Here is a 14,539-nt window from a genome sequence, read left to right on the forward strand (position 1 = left end):
ATTCATACAAGTTTCACAAGGGCAACGCATCTTATCATTGCCGTTGTTATGTTGACAAGCAAAATCAATGAATGCATTCACCCCTGAAACGTAATCGCTTGAAAACCTATCAGGCAACCTCATCCAACTCTTATCCATACTCTATCTTTTCCTGCACAAGCACTCTACAAGTGAACCAAAATAGTACTAGAAATGTAAAATATAACAACATAACCACATTACCTACAATATACAAGGAACTGTATAATGTTGTACTAGAATATAATATCACAGCAGCAACAGTCCAAGGAACTGTATAATGTTGTACTAGAATTGTATACAAGGACAGTCTTCAAACATTCTACTACAACATTATACAAAGACAACCTTCATAGAACAGTATATCCTTGGAAAACATTATACTACAAGTCCTAATGCTATAAACATTATATTCAAATCACAAAACCGAACTCTACATCATAGGCCAAGCCAGTTTTCAAATTACAAAGTAAATGCTACATGTATATTTTACTTCCACATTTCCACAAACACTTGAAGTGCATGATTTAGCCATCAAGTACTCCAAGCAAATTAATGGAGAGACATTGGGAAGGAGGCAAGGACAAAGGGGAGATCATTCTTATGGGTTGAAGCCTGTGAGAGCGAGATCTCGCGAGCTTGGGCGTCTCCTTCAGAGCTGGTTGGGGAAGAAGGAACCCTAGGCGCCTGTTGCAGCAGCCTAGGTACGTTGACCACGCGGCGGGCGCCTGTCTGCTATCGCGGCCGCTCCTGCGTCCCCTCCCCCACGCAGCCGCGCTGCCACCACCGCCGCAAGGGACACGGCCGCCGCTGCCGCAAGGAACGCGCCCTCCGCCTTCCGGCGCCCCCTCCGCCGGAAGGAACGGGCCCTCCGCCTTGTGCCGCCCCCTCCGCAAGGACCCGCCGTGGCCGTCGGCCGCCGCCAGGGACGATTTGTTTTGGGGATTTGGGGCGAGTCGCCTTGCCGTCGGCCGCCGCCAGGAAAGAGCTCTGCCTCGCCTCTGTTTTCTTCGAGCGTGGGGATGGATGGATGCCCTGGAGCGGAGCCGATTGGCTTTTTTTCAATTTCCTCCCTGGTTGCTATAAGTACTCACATGATTGAATAGTACCCATTCGTGACAGCTGACTATAGTAACCGAGTTTGTACTAAACTGGTTGCAATTAGTATATCTATAGACACCAAAATGCTTGGTAACAATAGGTGTGGTCGCTAATACTACATTTTCTTGTAGTGCTAGTCATTGAAGCAGTGTCGTGGTCGTTGAAGTCGTCATGGTCATGGAGGTATTGCCACGACCATTGAAGCATGCCCGTGTCGTTGAAGCATTGTCGCGGCCGTCAATGGTCGTCGAAGCTGTAAGCGAGTCTAACTACCTCTGCATGTCGTTGTAGTCTCTAACAAAATATCCCTAGTCTTTAGCTAGTTAGCTAGTCCATAGGGAGGTTGTTAGCCACAATTGAGTCTGCACGTTCGTGCCTTGTAACTGAATATGTACCGACCGCATGATCAATGAACCTCTCGTGTTGCATCCTATATTCCTTCTCTCTTACAGAAGCATTGCCACAACAAATTGAAGCACGCCTCACAACCATGGCTTGACCGTCAACGCCGTCGGGACATGCCTTGTCGCGTGGTCGTGGAAGCGTCGCCATGGCCATTGCAGCACGCCTCACAAGCAGCCTATTAACATCCATCCAGTGCATGTTGGCGCACGGCTTAGCAGCTTGCCGGAAAGGGAGGCGCTTAGGTAGAGAGAGAGAGGGAGCGGAGGGGATCCAGCACGAGGACACCAGGAGATCGATTGGGCTGAGAAGATAAGCAAGAAAATGGGACACGTGGCGCAGGAGGGAGGCGGCTTACGATGCGGGAGAATCAGTCGGATTAAAAGAAACGTTTTCCGTAACGAGATATGTAACGAGCGAACGTTCGGTTTTTGTTAACAGATCCGAACGAGTGTGGATGTCGTTCGATCCTGATTTCGTGGCCACGATTATCGCTGGTACTGTAGATATCATAACTTAGGTACAAACACCGCGTAACTATTTATCTGGGAAAAAGTTGTTGAAGACGCACCCGTGATAATTTCTGTATAAAAAGCATGGTAATATACACACAACATACCTGATAACTTAGGTACAGGCATCGTGATAACTTTGACTTGGGGAAACAAGGTTCTTGAAACCCTGGTAATTTTTGTGACAAATATCAGGGCATTATATGCACCACCGACCTGATAACTTAGGTACAAACACCACGATAACTTTTCATCTTGTGAAAAAAGTTGTTGAAGACGCACCCGTGATAACTTTTTTATAAATAGCATGGTAATATACACACAACATACCTAATAACTTAGGTACAAACATCGTGATAACTTTGACCCGGGGAAACAATGTTGTTGGAAACATAACCCCGGTAAAAATTTGTGGCAAATAACAATGCATTATATGCATTGTAGGCGTGATAGTTTAGGTACAAACACCATGATAAATTTTTGTCTGGGGGGAGAGGGGTGTGGGGATTTGTTAAAAAACATATTTCCGGTACTTTGTGTGCAAATAACACGGTATTATACACACAATAAAGTTGACAACTCACTACAAACCCCACGGTAACTTTTGACCTCGGGATAAAAGTTTGTTGAAAACATACCCTGGTAACTTGTGAGCAAATAATATGGTAATATACATACAACAGAGCTGATAATTTACTTAATCCAAACGTGGTAACTTTTTGACCAGGAAAAATGTTGTTAAAAAATACCTCCCAATAACTCATGTGTAAACAACATGATAATACACGCACATGAGAGCTGATAACTCATATACAAATATCGCGGTAACTTTTTGACCGAGGGAAATGAAAATTGTTGAAAAACATACCGCGATAACTTTTGTGCAGCATGGTAATATAGACAACAAAGCTGATAACTCACTGCAAACATCATAATCACTTTTTGACCCTGAGAAAAAAGTTTGTTGAAAATATACCCTGAAAACTTTTGTGTAAATGACACGGTAACTTATGTATGACATACGTGATAACTTACGTAGACCAGATGTGATAAGTTTTGTCCAAAAAAGTTATCAGAACATATCAACATGGGATCTAATTTCGAAGATCTCGTGGAGACAATTTTTTTTTGTGAAGACGATTTTTCAATCGGAGCGACGGTTTGAGCTACAAAACATTTTGAAGTTTAAAAAAAGAAAGAATATAGGATGACATCAGCTTTTCATCCTTTAGTGCATATATGCATGTAATTAGAGGGAGGAGCACACGTGAAAGTAAAATTAATCATTCTAATACATGCAAGTATATAATTAGAGTGATGTAAGGATCGTTCTTGCCTATTGCTAAAATCCGAACTGTTGATAGTTATAAAAGTCCTTTCCGTAAATAAATCATGACACACTTATTATTTTTACACAGGAGAGTTTTGGTAACAGGTGCATACTAAAACTTCATACTACTTACTAGAGTGCGTCGGTCCCTTGCTTGGAATATCTTTTTATTATAGACGATAATTGAAAATAGCCCATGTGTTGGTTCCGCAGTGCAGGCAGACACACTCACACTGCTTACTGAAATGAGAAAAGGTAGTACCGCCGGTCATACATACAGATACAGATACAGGTGCAGGTGCACAGGCGGCCTCAGCATATATATAGCTTCATCAAGGTGGAGAAGGAGGTTTGTTCCCATATGCCTTGATTGTTGGTTGTAACGCATCACAAGTTGTGTCGCAACATCGCTCTCGGCTAGTGGTATCAGCAGGGCCGGTCCTGAGATTTCAGGGGCCCGGGGCAAGACAATGCAGAGGGGCCCTAAGGCCACATTTGTTTCCTATTTCAAGTGCAAATAGATACTACTACTTAGCGCACTAAAATCTATGTTTCCCTATCATCTCGAATGTCCAAACAAATTGGATCATAAACACTTAAAGTGAAAGTTAGTCGCTCTTGTCAATCAATACTTATATATTTTTTTGTTTTACGTGAATTATTAACATTTTCGTGCTGACAACAATTTCTCATATATTTTTACAAGGTTGTTATGCAAAGGTAACTAAAGCTAATTCCTTGAAATTCCTAGCGGTGGAAGTCAATCAATTCTTATGCATATTTTTCCTTTTTACCCTATTATGGATTTCAGGTATGACTTATTCGCTGATCTTTTTTGCCTGTGCACTTAATCGTGATGGCTTCGCCCCCCCTATCCCTCTTCAGCCTTTTAATTAACGTGAAGCCCGAGCCCATGTACAGGCGTACAGCCCAATGCTAAGAATGCTAAGCAGGCCATCGTGGTTGTTAGTTGCAGTGGGCTAATAAAATTATATTAGCAGCCATATCAGTTTGGAAAAAGGCCATCGTGGACCTACGCACGCACATATGGCTGCTAACTTCTTCGTTTCCAACCCGCCAGAGACTTCTGCGATCGGATCTTTCCATCGCGCGGTCACGCCGCCAGGGATTGCTGTGATCGAATCATTCCCATCGCGCGCCCGCGCCGTCACCGATAAGCGGAGAAGGGAAGGGGACGGCCGGACAAGGCGTCGATCTACGGACCATGGACACGTTGCCGGAAGGCTTCACGCATTGATGAGCGGCAAAAACATGTTTAAATTAGATTAGTTCATGCCTTCACAAATTATAGAAATAGTCATACAGACTATAGTCATTAAAAATCAATTATACATTTTCTGTTTTTTATTTGTGCTTGTGTAGACAGTAGACATGAAGAGGAAGAAAGCGGAATTGATTCAAGCTCTCAATCATCGAAACATGATGCCACTACAAACGACGTGCAACCTAGCGAAGGGGAGCAGCCTAATCCAAACTAAGTCTAAAGATTTTTATTGATGTCATGAGGTAAGCAACAATGATTTAATTCCAAACATTTATAATTTCTATGTCTCTTTAGAGGAAATGATAAATCTGAGGATTCCAAGAACTAAGGTAATAGCCGGACAAATATTTATTGATATGCAAACTCCTAATCCAAAAATTATGCCACTATAAAATTTCAGAAATCTACATCTCTTATGTCGTTGTATTTCTATTAGTGCTCAGATTTGCTATCTATTTTTTCTTTTATGACTTTAAAAGGGGGGTTAATTTTGTTAAGAAATTGGTGTAAAGGGGGTTAACATAAGGGGAAAAAAACTCATGTGCCAATGTCTTCGCCCCCCCTATGCTCAAATCCTGGCTCCGTCCCTAAGAACAAATGCAAAGAAAGGCATGGAACAAGATACCTGGATGGCTAGAAAATCAGAAATTGCAATATTTTGTCGCTGCCTACGAGTCACGAAAAGAAACCGGAGTTCTTGTTTTCTAATCCCAATCAACACAAGAAATAGGGCTGTGAGGAGGACATATATACGAGGATGAACTTCTTCGAACAAATGAACTATCTGACAAGACTATTGAAAGAGGGGATTTGCGTTGAAGGTGATGATGAGGTCGATTGGAATCTGGAAAATCACATTACCTACATCCACTAATCTCGCCCAGCAGCCGAAAAACACAATTGGAAGACGCGGGCCGGGCGCCAAAGACCTTGGCATGGCTGATTTGTTGCCAAATCGAGAGGCAGGAGTAGTAGTCTGTTACGATTCTATTTTCTTTTCCTAAAATCAATCGATCGATCTACTATTATATGGGCTAAACATCACGTACAGGAAGCCCAACCATGCCATCGGCGGCCCCTTCCTAATCGGGGCCCGGGGCGGCCGCCCCGTCCGCGCCCCCTCAGGACCGGCCCTGGATGCAGCATACGCTAATGGCGGCTGGAATCTATCCTCACGCTAATGGCGGCTGGAATCTATCCTCTCTTTCTTTTTAACAAGGATAACAGACACTAGACTGTGTGATACTCGATCTACGGCGCCGAATCTACTTCACCGAAGGCACACCATCCACATCCAGAATGGTTCAAATGTTCAGTTTTTTCTTTTCCAAAGATGAGAGATCCATGCTAGTATTATTTTTGGTATGACCGTAGCACGGGGTCCTCCACCGACGGGCATGAACGGGCCTGTCATGAAAAGCTCAAGTTGCAGTATTGACTACTATTCATGTTGCTTTTAATTTATTACCTCCACCAAGGAGCATCACGAATATGTTCAGTAATTGGTTAGCTGGGTTGACTCCAAAGCTCAAGGCACAAATTTGGGTCGCGGTGCACACTCTTTGCTGGGCAATTTGGAATTGCCGCGATGATTTTGTTTTAGGAACATTTACATTTCTGCCATTCCTACTTGACCATTTTCCATTAAATCGTCTAGTTGTAAGTGTGTTGTGTACACCTGCAGCAAATGAATCTAGCTTCTAGTTTCTCTCAGGTATTTTGGTTACGCCAGAAAAACAAAGAGTTGGAATAATCCACGTACAACATTGCCGTGAGAGAGATGCAAAACACAGGCTGGCAACACCCTACTTCACAGCGCGGCGTCAGATGGAGGTGCAAGTGTTGCGGAGATATTAGAACCACCACCCGATGCCAACTGGAGAAATATCAGGTGTTACCAAGGTTTAGATGCTATCATGATACGGGCTCTTGCGAGCCGTTGGATCTCAGATCAAATGGTTTCCAGAAGTTCTTGAACATTTTATAAAAAGTCAGCCAGACGCGGTTGAAGTGGAGGCGCCGCCGCTGGGTGCAAACGAACACGGTAAAAAACGCCCTGACAACCCCACGATCGATTGGCCGCAGCCCACGAGCGATCCGGCCCTGCTTTTCATCGACAGAAGCACGCCCCGACCGCGTCGCTGCGAGGCTGGCCTGCGCGCAAGCCTGGCCCACTCATCAGTTGCTCCTAGCCCCAATACGCGGCATACAAAATAATGAGCGACTGGATCTTTACCAGGTCAACGAAAAGTACTTTTACCAGGGCCAGCGAGGCGAATCAAGCGGGCAGGATGAATTTGAGACACTAAGGACACTGGAATGGCGGGTACTCTAGCTGGATTTATATGTTCAATCAAGTGATTGTGATCCCATGCTGACATTGCTGCAAAGTGAACACACTTAACCAAGATTACGACGGAATCACCTTCAAAAGGATTGATGACTCTGGATCAGTATGCAAAATTTACAATAGGCTACCCTCCTTATGTTATGCCATTCAAAACCGAAGAATAAAACCATCCACTCTCCTATATTATCTGAAAACCAATCCTGCTGAATCAAAAAAGTGAGTGTTTTACTTTGAAAGGACTGTGCTTCTTTGGCAGTTCTATGCTTTTACTTAAGGTACCCTGATTGTTTTTAACATTCAGTGAGATGACAAAACTTATTTCACAAAGCTGCAATGAAAATTAGAATAGTAGTGGTGATTGAGGATAACTTTTGATGTACTTTATGCGATGCTGAAAGTTATAGCACTATTACATATAGTTAGAGTTCTTGCGGAGAAGCAAAACCGAGATATTGCTGCGACACTAAGCCCCACTGGAGTAAGAAAGCTTTCTTATTCATAAACTAATCCATGCTCATTTCTGATGACACTTAATCGCGTTCGAGCTTACTATAATGCAGATGTAAATTAATTATCGCAATGAAGGGGAAACTACCATTCCGTTTCGATGGCAAGAAATGTTTTCACTTGTAATTAGTTAGATTCACGCATTTTGTAAGATAAATACAATGATGACATCCATAAACGCCCAATCCATCTACTTGTGTATGTATCAGTGGTTAAAGTCATGCCTCGAAGACCATAGAAGATCAACCGTGCCTTGGTAGTACTACAGCAGTATGAGAAGACAAAGGTCAAACAGGAAGCACAAACCTTGATAGCAAGCAGATGACGAGCCAGCGAGGGGAGAGGAAGTAATGATAACAACGCCTGTAGAACAAAAGGAAATCGGAAACCTGAAAGGAATCAGAGGTTTATGAAAGATAAAAGAAAAAGCAAGCATGTTTAAAAACAATAAGCAAGTGGTGTATATGTCTGACTGTATTTTGTAACCTACATATTTATTTTCTATTGATGGAGGCATCATTCCTTTATTAGCAAGCAGCAACTATCACTTGCTGCATATGTTTCTTTTAATGCACTAACTTGAGCAAGTCTTGTAGTTTACTGGGAATTAGCAAAAGGTAAGAAAACAGGCCATACTATACAAGCACGGGCATGAACCAATGGCCTACAAGCACCTAATCAACCAGGAAGAGGACCGTGTATGCATAGGACTAAACCAGCAGTACAACCGTAAAGATAGAAGGAAAGTTGTTTTCCTGACGAGATCCGAAGCAAAAAACCCCATACATAGTACGACAAGCATGGTAGATGAACCAAAAAAAAAAACAAATAGATAGGGAAGCTGGCCGCACAAACACATAGATTCATAGGCTGTTCATCAAGCACTAATCAACCAAGCGAATCAGAACAGATCCAACCTTGTTGGTTAACGACACAGAAGTCCCACGAACCAACAAAGAACCTACACGGCAAGGAAACATGAAACACAGAATGGTTCAGCTCACAGATATTTTATCAAACAAGAGATGAGCAAGCAAGATCTTACCTCGCGGAGCAAATAAACAGAGGATAAAGTCAGCAAGAACGAGTTCATGTAGTAGGCCAGAAGCATCTTCTTTGTGCTAACTGTAGAAAAAAGATTCTTATGAAGATATTGTAGTGGTGGGTATTTAAACTTTTAAATATATAGAATGCACGCTCCTGCTGTAACTAAACTTCCAAAGGAAAGCAAAGTTTCACCTTTTCCCAATATAACCATGACACCACTAAAAACAGTTAACTGTAATGCGTGAATCTAATGACCTGAAATAATGAGAGAGAGAGAGAGAGAGAGAGAGAGAGAGAGAGAGAGAGAGAGAGAGAGAGGAAAGGGCAACATTCCACTACTGATTACAACAAATACTGGAATGAGCAGATTTAGGTTACACTAAAATGCAGAAATTTCTTACAAACAAAGAATGATCCAACAGATAAAAAGAGCAATTCCAAAAAAACTAAGGCAAGTTTGAGGCTAGGCATTCATATTGGTGGAAGGAGAGCCCAGCTCGCTGAGCACCGTTTTGTAAAATCCTTGTTCGTCCTGCCAGCTCTCTCACCTGAATGGCATTTAATCACACAACTTCGTTGTGTTGTTGTAATAGCAGGTAATTCAAATTCAGAATGAAAGTGGTTATCGATGATCTCATTCTTTCTACACCATTAATCCGGGAGGGTTGCTCGTGTACTACCTATTTTAGTATGTGGTCAAGCTTTTCTAATTTGACTATACTAATATACCCCCGTCCAATACACACAAATTGTATCGATAAGATGAAATATATTATTAGGTTTGCCATTAATCATATTTTATTAACAACCATGATGCATGTATGACAAAGCATGAGCAACATCCCTAACAATATTTAACCTCCTCGTCCAATCCATTTCAACTGCAGTTTCTAGACAATTTAAAGATGTTGCTAAGCTCCCTCTGTTCATGTATTCATATACAAGGAATCTTCCCTGAGTTGCAGAGCAGTAGCCAAATAACTTTGCAATATTGCGATGCCGAATGTGCACCAATGAGTGCATTTCACGGTTAAATTGCTCATCGTCTTCTGCCACATGGATCTTCTTCACCGCTAATAATTCACCTGTTGGGAACTAAGCCCTATAGACAGATCCATTCCCTCCAGATCCGATGCAAAAATCATTGCTGAAATTGATTGTGGCATCAACAATTTTCTTGTACACATCTTCCACATCAAAGTTCCAGATGGCGTACATCATGGTCTGTTGTACTTCATTTGATGTTTTTATCTTATTTTTCTTCCTTTTGCAATGCCATGTTACTAGTGTAATGACAAACACAAAAGATATAACAACTGGTATAATAACTAGTAAACTAGCATCAGATGTTTTCCCTTGTTTACTACTTCAAGGAAGGTCACAAGGGGGCAAAACTTTCACAACACCACACAATTTCTTATTATTCCTGAACCATTTGATTGGAGCTTCTTTGAAAAACTTAGTATGTGGCACTGACCCTTCTAGTTTGTTGTATGACACATCGATGGATAGGAGACTGGTCATGCTTCGAAATGATGGCGGAATGTTGTCGTTCAGTGCATTGCGAGAAAGATTCAAGGCTTCAAGCATAGCAAGATCGCCTAACAAACTTGGAATAGAGCCAACAATTGAATTGTCACTTAGATCCAACCTATCTTGTAGGTTTCCTAACATCCCAAGTTCGATAGGAATTGTACCATTTAGGTGATTGTGGCTCAAGTTTAGAAAGTGAATCTTTAGGCAGTGCTCAATTGATTTTTGTATTTGCCCAGTTAGGTTGTTTGATGACAAATCTAGATACTCCAAGTTGTTCAGTGATCCAATTTCTTGTGGCATATTTCCCTGAAGCAAGTTACTAGAAAAGGCTCAGGTTAAACAACATCTTTGCGTTGCTGATTTCTCTCGGAATCTGTCCTTCAAGCTTGTTTGATGAAACATCAAGTATCCCCAGATGAGTTAATTTCCCTATACTTGATGGTATTACTCCAGTTATATTGTTGTTTGATGCACGTAGCACAGTAAGTTTGTAGCACTCACCCCAAAGATGAGATTATCTGTTGAACAATTTATTTGAACTGACATCACTATAGAGAACATTTGGATAAGTTCCCATCCCGGTGATATCTCCTTCAAGGTTATTTCGTTCAAGTTGAACCCTTACTAGGCTCTTACAACTTAGCAAGCTTGATGGTAAGGGTCCAATCATGTTGTTGCCAGTAGCAGACAAATGTTGTAGCTGACCGTCCAGCAGCAGACAAATGGTAGTGCTAGTGGTAGTAGAGCAGGAAGGAGATGTTGCAAATGTTTTTTGGTGGGTCGTGTTGGGTTGCTGCCCTCCAGATTAAGGGCTCGGCGGGCCTCGGAGCGCCGACTACGATCAACAGTTCGCACCTACGCATCCTCGCCGCTTCGTCCGGCGAGGAGCCTGACCCTGAGCTTGGGCTCGGCGGTAGGATCGCGGTGCCGGCACCGACTTGGACGACATCACTCTGGCGCACACGCTCAGGCCTCGTGCAGGGCACTTAGGAGGATGTCGCAGTGGCCATGGTGAAGGCCATGCTCGGCGGCAACGCGGCGGGTCGTGCCGGCCTCATGCAGGTCACCAAGGAGGATGCCGCAGTGGCCATGGTGAAGGCGATGCAAAGGCAGAGCAATGTGTTAATATGAGGGGGCCAATGCCCCCCTCCCCAGCTTTGAACCAATTTTTGAAAGAAAAAAGGGAGGGCTTACATGGGTGTAAATTGCAAAAAAACCACCACAATTGGGGACCCTAATTCCAAAAACCACTACCATTCAGATTTTTTTTCAAAAACCCACCATCTTTGTGATGACAGTTTGCAGAAAACGCTGATCAGTTGATTAGAGCTGTTTGACGGAAAAACTGACAGCTGGGTCCCTCTATATATGATGACGTGGCATGAAACAACTCACAACGTTTGATTCAAATATTAGGCTGGTGTAGGGCCCACCAGTCATTCTCACTCCCACTCCTCTTCCTCATTTGGTCAATACCAACGCACTCGTCATGAACTCATCGGTGCCCTCGCCATCGTCGTTCCAGCCTCGGGTGCTTGCCAGGAGACTCAGGAGAGCTGGAGAAAGGGAAGGCGGAGCTCACCAGGAGCTTGTAGTCGATGCAGGGGTGGCAGGGGAGCTCGGGTTTCGATGGCTTGGTGCGTGGCGGCTACTGCCGGAGCTAGCAGGGTGATGACGGGAGGTAGGAGGAGGTTGTGGGGCTCATCGTGAAGATGCCCTGCGGCACTGGGGTGTTGATGCAAAGCATCTGGGGGACACGGCGAGGTCTGGCGCTTGACTTCCTGACCAAACCCAGCTTCGTGTTGACTATGCAGACTGAGCTATGTGTTTCATGGCCATGATCTCTTAATGATTGGACTTTTGGTTGCTCTAATGTTGTCCTAAATTATGATTATTATTTGGTGTTCCTCTTGGAGTTCAGGCACCTAATGAGGTATCACATTTGTGATTGAAAAAGGCCAATTTATGTTTTTGGACTGATCACCTAATTATTATTATCTCATCAATCGGATGTTTATCAACAAGTTTTATTATTGTGCTTCGTAATCATGAAGTATATTTTTTTTTCAATTCAGGCATGCATTGCAGCGAATATTGTTCTTTTACTATATGTATGGACCAAGTGTGCTCACAAGGAGCGCTGATTGAGCGCCTGAGAGTTGAACGACCTTTTTTAATATTATGAAATTGTATTTAGGTTGACAATTGAAAATATATCCCTACTCTTACATATTTTTGCTTTCTGTATAATTGCAACTCTTTGGAATACAACAAGTATGTGTGTAGATGATATATGAGAACGTGTTCTAGAGGCTGCCCTCGTATTTTCCGCCTTAAATTGTTTATTGGAATGTTATTACTTTTTTTCAGCCAAATGTTGGTGAGATTTTTTTTCAAATGTATAAACAGGTTAACGACTTATAACATTACTTCTGCCAACCTTCACCACTCAATATCTTTTTGTACAATATCTCTTTATTGACTAAAAATTCCACTAGATGTTTTATTGCGATGAAGTGTAATAATGCTCAAAAACATTATTGGTAGCATAACATTCCGCAGCAACACGCGGAGAATCATCTAGTTAATATATATGACCTTGCCAAGTATAACTGCATGTGGCCGCATCGTCGTGCAGCCAGCCAGCCCACAAGCTCGATGAAAAGGACTTGGGGAGCTGATTCTCCTCATCGACTTTGTATAGATACTTGGAGAAGAAACTTGACATCATATCCTACTCCCTCTGTTCCCAAATATTCGTCTTTCTAGATATTTCAAACAAACTACAACATACGGATGTATGTATACATATTTTAGAATGTAGATTCAGTCATTTTATTCTGTATGTAATTACTTGTTGAAATCTTCAGAAAGACAAATATTTAGGAACGGAGGGAGTATATGATAGGAATGATATGAGAGCTAGCCTAGCCATCGTAGCCTTCATCGTATGTATGGATACGTGGTGCAAGTTGGATATTTCATGCGTGCGCAATTCCTACGCTTAACGTCAGACCTATGTATCAGGTTGCTCAAAGTTTCCATATGTATCCATTCCCCCTGAAATCAGTTGGTCAATTGTGGAGCCGTTGCATTCCGCTAGCTGATGAGTCCTGGCAACCTCGAAAAGTTTATCTGCTGAAGACCATGTGGCTGTGTTGTTTTAGTAGTATTCAGTCTAGCGATGACTGCTCCCTTTTTATGTGTTCTGGCATCTGTATGCTCTGTGTCATTTATGATATAGATGACCTATCCTATGTACCACAAGTTAGTATCTGTTGCATGGGTGAAGCTTCATGTGTGTCCAGCCCCAACAAGTCTGCTACCCACTGTTGTGTGCCTACAACTGTTTGTTCTCTGATTAGTTTGATCGGCTCGCTGCACATCTTTTTACCTCCTGCTGTTGAGGGCTGCTGGTTGATATTGGTTTCCCAATGGATAACAACATTTTAAGTTGGAACATTAGAGGGCTAAACAACCCTGGTAGACGGAAAGTTGTAGCAAAATTTGTTCAAAATCATCAATGCAGACTGGTATGCATCCAGGAGACCAAACTGAACGTCATCAACAACCAAATTATTTCTGAATGTTTGGGGAGTCGTTTTGTCGACAACTTTGCATACCTCCCAGCTGATGGTACCCGTGGTGGAATCCTCATCGCTGCATCTGCAGATCATCTGAAGATTACTAATCTTACGCATCTCTCTGGCATGTACACTTTGACTGTAATGGTCACGGATCTCTCTTGCAATTTTGACTGGATGGTTACTGGAGTATATGGGCCTCAAGCGGATAATGAGAAATCCAACTTTTTGCTGGAAATGAGACACCTGAAAACAGTTTGCTCCCTGGAATGGCTTATCCTTGGGGATTTTAACCTGATCAGCAAGGCAGATGAAAAGAGCAACCAAAACATCAATCTGAGACTGCTGTGAAGCTTTAGAGCAGCGATTGACGATCTCAACCTCAAAGAATTACCACTCACTGGTCGACGCTTCACATGGTCCAACGAGAGGCTCAACTGCACCATGACAAAGATTGACAAGGCTCTTTTTACCGAGGAATGGGAGGCTAAATTTCCTGACTTCCAAATGCTTGCTGGGTCTACCAAAATATCTGACCACTGCCCTTTAATTCTCAAAAAACTCAATAACAAGAGATTCCCTGGTTTTAGATTCGAAGCTTGGTGGGCAACGCAATCAGGGTTCAGAGAAACCGTTGAACATTTTTGGAAGAAACCTTTCTCCTGCTCCGATCACATTCGCAGGCTACACATCAAGCTCACTAGGATGGCAAAAGGCCTCAGAAAATGGAGCAAGCAAATTCTCAAAGAAAGAAAAGTGGCTGCTGATATTGCATCCGAAGTGATCTTCCAGTTGGACGTCGCACAAGAATCGCGGCCACTTTCTGTTGAGGAACTAAAGCTGCGCGTTTTTCTCAAGTCCAGATTA

The sequence above is a fragment of the Triticum dicoccoides genome, chromosome 7A, assembly GCF_002162155.2.
Source record: "Triticum dicoccoides isolate Atlit2015 ecotype Zavitan chromosome 7A, WEW_v2.0, whole genome shotgun sequence".
NCBI lineage: Eukaryota > Viridiplantae > Streptophyta > Magnoliopsida > Poales > Poaceae > Triticum > Triticum dicoccoides.